Source organism: Capsicum annuum, unplaced genomic scaffold (assembly GCF_002878395.1).
Source record: "Capsicum annuum cultivar UCD-10X-F1 unplaced genomic scaffold, UCD10Xv1.1 ctg4390, whole genome shotgun sequence".
Classification (NCBI taxonomy): Eukaryota; Viridiplantae; Streptophyta; class Magnoliopsida; order Solanales; family Solanaceae; genus Capsicum; species Capsicum annuum.
Genome location: NW_025851407.1, coordinates 261,720 through 269,351, shown reverse-complemented (window position 1 = coordinate 269,351; position 7,632 = coordinate 261,720). Strand labels below are relative to the sequence as shown.

The 7,632-nt window shown below is 32.8% G+C and overlaps 3 non-coding genes and 1 pseudogene across 3 annotated transcripts; 1 reads left to right on the top strand and 3 right to left on the bottom strand.

Annotated features, from left to right (window-relative positions):
• The window catches only part of LOC107856627, a 27,925-nt pseudogene that overhangs the window by 4,138 nt on the left and 16,155 nt on the right, over positions 1-7,632 (bottom strand).
• Positions 3,758-3,830, bottom strand: TRNAF-GAA. The gene has a single exon. It is a non-coding gene; the product is annotated as a tRNA-Phe (tRNA).
• TRNAT-UGU lies at positions 5,639-5,711 on the top strand. Its single transcript has one exon. It is a non-coding gene; the product is annotated as a tRNA-Thr (tRNA).
• Positions 7,036-7,122, bottom strand: TRNAS-GGA. The gene has a single exon. It is a non-coding gene; the product is annotated as a tRNA-Ser (tRNA).

Below are 7,632 nucleotides of genomic sequence, written 5' to 3'. Positions count from 1 at the left end.
GGCCAGAGACAGACCTACTTCAAGATAATCCCACCTTTGAAACACTTCAGTAATGCTCCCAAATAATGAATCAGAACACATGGAGCAATTTCCTTATCTTGTTTTCTGTCAAGAAAAAAAATGGCAGACTAACAGCTATAAATATCAGTTAATGAAAGAGCCCAATGCAAAAAAAATGCATGTTGGGTCTTTGAAATATTTCAGATCATTTTAATAATAATAAGTTTGATTTGTTTTACCGAGAAGTTCTACGGTTCAAGTCTGTATAGCCCTATAAAATAAAATAAAAATGAAAAAAAAATTGTATAATTTTCATTTCTTCATTATTATTTCTTATTTGTAACTAAGTGAAATTCAACTATTCCTATAAGTTTACTCACGGCAATCGTTTAAGATTAAGCAGATGAAAGAAAATACGCATATCAATGGATCCAATCCATATTTATTCTTTCAATTACAAATAAACAAACCAACCTTTCGTCATTAATCTTCGGAGGAGAATTACATATTCGTATCCACAATAAAAGAATTAGTGAGATCCCCTTTCTTTTGATATCCCGAATCTTATTGAATTTTGGAAGTCAAATCATTTCACGGGCCTGGTGAAATGAAAAACTACAAAGAGGAATTCACATGGATTTAGGAAGGGACTACTGTATTTGTGTACAAGATAAAGTTTTTTGAAAAATGAATATCTTTGGTCACTTTCATTATCAAATAGGCTTTTCCTTCATATATCTTACTTACCTTGACCTAGCGAAGCACAACACAAAAAAGGTAGTCTTCTTTTTCTGTATTCAACCAAGAAAAACCCCTCCACCTGGATTCGAATCCTAATACTATTATTAAATAATAATAAAATAATAAAAGGAATATACCAACACAAGATCTTCTAAATCTTGAGATGCAAGTTCCTATACATTCTCTTTTATTTGATTACTTGTTCCATTCTAGATCATTAAATCACTAAGAAAAAAATTAAAATAAAGACCTCCTGATTCTATTTATTCTATTTATAGATAAAATAGAAATATTTAAAGAATTTCTAATTAAAGAAGAAAAATTAAAGAAGAACTAAGATAATTAATTAATTTAGAATTCCCTGTCTTTAGTTTAGAGAAAAAAACAAGAGAAAGAGGAGAATTTGTATAAGAATAATATATAGTTAGAAGGTTCTACTAACTAAATAAAATGGAAATAAGTATAATGGAAATAAAATCGGATTCCAGTCGATGAATCTTGCAATGAGATATTCCCTACAATAAACCAATAAACAAAGCCAAACTAGGCGGTTCGACCAAAATGAATTCTTGTTTTGACTAATATAGTTATGGATGCTTGACAATTACAATTCGAATCGACCAATCAAATCTGGTATATTTTCCACGTTCATAGGAGTGCGTTTATGTTTCTGCTTTACGAATATGATTTTTTTAGGCATTTCTAATAATATCCATCCTTGTTCCTATTTTGGCATTTTTCATTTCCGGAGTGTTAGCCCCGATTAGCAAAGGGCCGGAGAAACTTTCTACTTATGAGTCGGGTATAGAACCAATGGGTGATGCTTGGTTACAATTTTGAATCCGTTATTATATGTTTGCTCTAGTTTTTGTTGTTTTTGATGTTGAAATGGTTTTTCTTTATCCATGGGCAATGAGTTTCGACGTATTGGGTGTATTTGTATTTATAGAAGCTTTGATTTTCGTGCTTATCTTAATTATTGGTTTAGTTTATGCATGGCGAAAGGGGAATTAAAATGATCTTAGCTTCTGAATATTCAGACAATAAAAAGAAAAACGGAAAAAATAAGATTGAGACAGTTATGAATTCTATTCAGTTTCCTTTACTTGATCGAACAACCCCAAATTCAGTTATTTCAACTACATTAAATGATATTTCAAATTGGTCAAGACTCTCTAGTTTATGGTCGTTTCTCTATGGTACCAGTTGTTGCTTCATTGAATTTGCTTCACTAATAGGCTCACGCTTCGACTTTGATCATTATGGACTAGTACCAAGATCGAGTCCTAGACAAGCAGATCTAATTTTAATGGCTGGAATAGTAACGATGAAAATGGGCCCCTCTTTAGTGAGATTATATGAGCAAATGCCTGAACCAAAATATGTTATTGCTATGGGAACCTGTACAATTACAGGCAGGATGCTCAGTACCGATTCTTATAGTACTGTTTGGGGTGTCGATAAACTAATTCCTGTAGATGTATATTTGCCAGGTTGCCCACCTAAATTGGAAGCGGTTATAGATGCTATAACATAACTTCATAAGAAAATATCTCGAGAACTCTATGAAGATCGAATTAGGTCTTAATGAGTGAATCGGTGTTTTACTACCAATCACAAGTTTCATGTTCGATACAGTATTCATACGGGAAATTATGATCAAAGAGTTCTTTATCAACCACCATCTACTTCAGAGATCCCTATGGAAATCTTTTCCAAATACAAAAATTCAGTATCTTCCCCCGAATTAGTGAATTAGACTGGATGCCTTTGTCCAGAATAAGAAGTGGTGGGTCAATTTTCATAAATTTAATCATAAATGTGAAATACTTATACAAATAAAAATACGGGAGATATAAAAAAGATACAAGGTCATTTGTATGCTTGGCTAGTCAAGAATGGGCTAATTCATAGATCTTTGGGCTTTGATTACCAAGGAATAGAGACTTTAGAAATAAATCTTGAGGATTAGCATTCCATTGCCGTCATTTTTTATGTATATGAGGTACAATTATCTCCGCTCTCAATGTGCCTATGATGTAGTGCCTGGCGGGCTGTTAGCTAGTGTGTATCATCTTATGAGAATAGAGGATGGTGTGGATCAACCAGAAGAGGTATGCATAAAAGTCTTTGCCTCCCGTAGGAATCCTAGAATTTTGTTTGTTTTTTGGGTTTGGAAAAGCGTGGATTTTCAAGAAAAAGAATCATATGATATGTTGGGAATCTCTTATGATAATCATACATGCTTGAAACGTATCTTAATACCTAATAGTTAGATAGGATGGCCCTTACGTAAGGATTGTATTGTCCCCAATTTTTATGAAATACAAGATGCTCATTGAATGATAAGAAAGCTATTTCCACTTAGACAATTTAAGATATTCAAGGATTGTGCGTTCTATTCTAGATTAAGCAGGTCTAATTTAGGGAATTATCAATAGGCTAACAAAAAAAAAGACAATTAGGGATTCATTGTAATTATCACATTTATTTGGAAGATACTTATTTCGGATGAGTCATACTAATAGGATGAACCAAATGAGTTCTGCATCATGAACTTTATACTGTGCACATTACTTAGACGGGTTCTAGAAGGGCATATAAGAAGGGATGGAGAAATCCAGAATGAAGAAATTGAATATAAAAGAAAAGACAAAGAAATGATAGAATATCAAATTCTATTTCCTTGGATCTGAGCTGAATCTTGTCTATTTCAACCCCCCTGGATTCGACTTTTGAGCCTTTTTCAAAAATTAACCAATTTTACCTTTTGAATATGTATTATGTATTAAAATTAGTTTGAACGAGAGGAGAGAAAAAAAAGAGATAGAATCCAATTCTTTTCAAAACTTTATCTAAGAAACTCTACCCATATAGAACATAGTATGGGGTATATCTCGCCAAACTGGATAAAGCTATTATTCTAATCTAGACTCTAAAAGAATTTGTATATTGATTCATATCAATTAATTAGAAATTAATTCTAGTGAAGAGAGACCCATACAAATTAATCATGTGCCAGGAACCAGATTTGAACTGGTGACACAAGCTTTTTCAGTCCTCTGCTCTACCAACTGAGCTATCCTGGCTATTCCCAATCCAGATTTTTTATCAAGGTTGGGACTTGTAACCCAAGGATTTTCAGGGCTATACCAATCCCAATCGGAACCTCGAACATGAGAATTTTAAGTCCCCGTTAACTGGAGGATTTAGAGTCCTCTGGTCTTCCCAATTGGAACCGTTCGTTAACATAAGGATTTTTAGTTCTCTGCTTGTTACTCAGTTCTCTGCTTGCTACTCTAATTTTATCTTAACAAATTTGATCTTAACACATAAATGGGTCTTTGTCAATAGGTATTTGTCAATTAAAAGGACAAAAGTCGATTAAAAATTTTTATCAAAGCCGGGGATTTCTTCGATCTTCAAAAAGATGACTTTGTAAGTTTTAGTATTGAGTAATGATATTGGTAATCATTCAACCAAAGATTCCTTGCTCAAAGATGTTCATCTCTATGTGTATCATATATATCACAAGGCTTAAGAGAAAGCCACTTACGCTAAAATCCATTTCTAAAAGAAAAATCCATTTCTAAAAGAATAGAGTGAATGAGAAAGATAAGTAATTTGGAACTTCTAAGGAAAGGGGGTCAAAGAAATAGTTGGGGGTTGAAATAGTCTTTTTGGGGATAGAGGGACTTGAACCCTCATGATTTTAAAAGTCGACGGATTTTCCTCTTACTATATATTTCATTGTTGCCGGTATTGACATGTAGAATGAGACTCTATCTTTATTCTCGTCCGATTAATCAGTTCTTCAAAAGATCTATCAAACTATGGAGTGAATGATTTGATCAGGGATTTGGGTCGTTATTAATCATTTGATATAGTATTCAATACGTATGTATATACGTTTATCCTTCACTTCATTCTTTTTCTTTCTGAAGTTTCGATGTAATGATTCCTCTACCAACACATTTAACTCCATTTGTTAGAATAGCTTCCATTGAGTCTCTGCACCTATCCTTTTTTTTTTGAACCTTTATTTGTTTCAGAAAATAGGATTTGGCTCAGGATTGCCCATTTTTGTTCATTCCAGGGTTTCTCTGAATTTGAAAGTGATCACTTAGTAAGTTTCCATACCAAGGCTCAATCCAATTAAGTCCGTAGCGTCTACCGATTTCGCCATATCCCCCTTTCTTTTTGTTTTGAGATTAGGATCTCGTTGTGATGTCATTCCTTTTTCTTTTTCTTTCATTTATACTGGAACCATTGAATTCATTAGATACCGATTCCTATCTCGAAAACGTGTTTTCTCCTCTTTGATTTTCTTAACTATCTTCTATAGGCGACCTTTTTTTATCCAATCAAAAATGATTTTATCATTTCGGAATCCGCAATTCAATATAGATGGATCTATACCCCATCTATATGTCCCTCTTCCTGTCATTTTGCCATTCAATTTGGAATACTTGAACGATCGATTCTTGTTTTTTATCTTCACTTTCGCCTGAAAGCGGAGGAATGTCTCATTAATTATAACTAACCATTCCATTAAACAATTTTTAAATAAATATAGAATGAGAGATATATATGATATAGAATCAAATATAGAACTGTAATAAAAAAGATTTCAAATGCCAAAAAAAGAAATGAAAAAGAATATTTACCATTCAAATTGAAAATGAAAATAAAAAGAATATTAACAATATTTGCAATCACTATTTAATGATATTAGTATTAGAATTGTTATTAGAATTGTGATAAATCGAAATTCTAGATCGCTATAGTAATCCTTATGCTCTAGAATCTAGAATATTCAATATAATATTGAATAGTTAATAATTCCAATTCCAGTAGTTTAGGCAATTACTATGCATATAAGATTTCTGTGATGTGGGCCCGCTTAGCTCAGAGGTTAGAGCATCGCATTTGTAATGCGATGGTCATCGGTTCGATTCCGATAGCCGGCTTTCCCTATTCTTTGATTTCAAAGAAACATTATCAATCATCTAAAAAATGGAAAAAAAAGAATAGGGAAATAGCGCCTTCCTCCTTTTCCAAAAGCTATCAATTTATTATAGGAACTTCCAATTATGTCAGGAAAGGATTATATATATAATAGAAGGGGTTCTGTATATTTATCCAATTCACCCCATTCTTCTTTTCTTTATAGTATTTATATTAAATAGTAATAGTACAAGTACACTATTTCAGTAAACTTCGCTTCATTTAGTTCAGTTTAGTTTTAGTTTAGGTTTATTCTGTAAAATAAAATTCAATAAAAAATAAATAGAAATAAGAATTAATTCGAAATACTAAATAAGAAATAAGAATAAGGAGTCTTTATGTCGCGTTACCGAGGACCTCGTTTCAAAAAAATACGACGCCTGGGGGCTTTACCAGGACTAACTAATAAAAAGCCTAGGACCGGAAATGATCTTAGAAACCAATCGCGTTCCGGAAAAAAATCTCAATATCGTATTCGTCTAGAAGAAAAACAAAAATTGCGTTTTCATTATGGTCTTACAGAACGACAATTACTTAAATACGTTCGTATCGCCAGAAAAGCCAAGGGGTCAACAGGTCAAGTTTTACTACAATTACTTGAAATGCGCTTGGATAACATCCTTTTTCGATTGGGTATGGCTTCAACTATTCCCGCAGCCCGTCAATTAGTTAACCATCGACATATTTTAGTTAATGGTCGTATAGTAGATATACCGAGTTATCGCTGCAAACCCCAAGATAGTATTACGGCAAAGGATGAACAAAAATCCAGAGCTCTGATTCAAATTTCTCTAGATTCATCCCCTCATGAGGAATTACCAAATCATTTGACCCTTCACCCATTCCAATATAAAGGATTAGTCAATCAAATAATAGATAGTAAATGGGTCGGTTTGAAAATAAATGAATTGCTAGTTGTAGAATATTATTCTCGTCAGACTTAAACCTCAGACTAAAACCAAGGGTTCGTAAAATTTTCTTCCCTTTAGGCGAAGTAAATTAACCCAAGGTTAAGTAAGATAAATCCGAGTTTGATCTGGATTTCCCCCATTTTTGTATCATAGACCAAGGATCTATTTTCATTCCTTGTTTTCATTCCTTGTCTACTCTTTTCTTTCCAGTATTTTGATTATGATTATTTTTTAGTATTCTATTTTACGCGTCAAAGCAATTAGGAATTGAGAATCTATATCTTTAGATCAAAGAAGGGTCTAGCTGTTGGAATAATGGTATCCATTGCTATTTGAGCCCTTGTTGTTAGTAAAATTGGTGAATTAAACGAAGGTACGGAAAGAGAGGGATTCGAACCCTCGGTAAACAAAAGCCTACATAGCAGTTCCAATGCTACGCCTTCAACCACTCGGCCATCTCTCCTACATAATGATTATGACCCCAAAACCGAGTGAATAGCGAGTCAGTCATAACCCATATTCCATTATTGGACTAGGTACGACCAATCCATTTTAACTTTAACTGAAAATTTTTCATCAAAGTCAAAGCAAAGAACGATTTTTCTTTCCTTCGAGGCGCCGGGATAAAGATAGAATTTTTCGTAAAAATTGTTAAAAAAATTCAATTCATGTTTGCAAAAGCAACGTTCCCTTCTTTTTCTGATATTTTTATAACGGATTAATTCAATGAATTAGAACGAATCAACTGATTGATGGTCTATATCTTTTAGACTATAGTTAATGGCTACTCTTAAATCATAATTCTAATTATATAGATATAGACTATGATTCCATACCAGAAAATTTTTCAAATTCCTTTTCGGTTTTGGAGTTCTCAACAACAAATACCTACCCCTCTATTAGAATAGAAATTCATAAAAAAATTTAGATTTGATTGTATAGTGTATACCCGTTATGTACACAAAATTGTCAG